Here is an 876-nt window from a genome sequence, read left to right as displayed (position 1 = left end):
CTCATATTCCGTTCATACCCGATGCCGTTTAGGGTCGGTCGGGTGTGACAATGATAATTACTGAAATTAAATGAACCGAACTGAACTGAATGATGCTGAACTGAACTAAACTGAACTTACTTATGCTGAATTTAAGTAAAAAAGAACAGGGTCTTAGGAACAAACGCAAAACTGAAAAAGGATAAAAGGAATGACTGAATTAATAAAACAAACACCAACAAAATGAATGAAACCTCCTATTTTCCTTACCATTTTTTGAAACCCCAAACACAAATGCTCTCTAAGTGTTTATTGATTTTAACATTGTTTGATAACACAACTTTAATTTTTCAGTTAAGTTAAAATTACTTATTTTGGTAAGCAAAAAATTTAACTTAAAATTTCAAGTTGAATATTATCGACTAATATTTTTGAATTCAGTACTTATTTTTAGTTTATCAAACAGTTATCTCATTTAATACTTTCATTATTTATAATATTTAGCATTTAAAATCCAATACTTAAATGTTTTATTAAACACCACCTAAGTATAAGTGTGAGCTAATGATATCAAAAATTGAGATTGTTTTTATCTAATTGAATTAGAAAATGTATAAAACATGTGGATCTGTGGCGCAATGGTAGCGCGTCTGACTCCAGATCAGAAGGTTGCGTGTTCGATTCACGTCAGGTTCAATTCCTATTTTTTTTCCTCATATTTTTGAAAAAAAAATTAATGCTATGTAATTATTCATTTACTTGTTGATAGTAAACTTCCATTTATTTATACAAAAGAGAATATGCCTAAAACATGTCAAAATGAAGTCGAAAATTTTAATTTATGCTATGCATCATTGTTTCGGTTCTAATTTGTAATATGTTTCTCCTAATAAATTT

The 876-nt window shown here is 28.3% G+C and overlaps 1 non-coding gene across 1 annotated transcript; it reads left to right on the top strand.

Annotated features, from left to right (window-relative positions):
* Nucleotides 1-603: 603 nt before the first annotated feature.
* Nucleotides 604-675, top strand: TRNAW-CCA (transfer RNA tryptophan (anticodon CCA)). Its single transcript has one exon. It is a non-coding gene; the product is annotated as a tRNA-Trp (tRNA).
* Nucleotides 676-876: the final 201 nt, after the last annotated feature.

The sequence above is a fragment of the Euphorbia lathyris genome, chromosome 6, assembly GCF_963576675.1.
Source record: "Euphorbia lathyris chromosome 6, ddEupLath1.1, whole genome shotgun sequence".
Lineage (NCBI taxonomy): Eukaryota > Viridiplantae > Streptophyta > Magnoliopsida > Malpighiales > Euphorbiaceae > Euphorbia > Euphorbia lathyris.
Note: the sequence above shows the minus strand (reverse complement) of the source record. Positions and strands in the feature narration are given on the sequence as shown.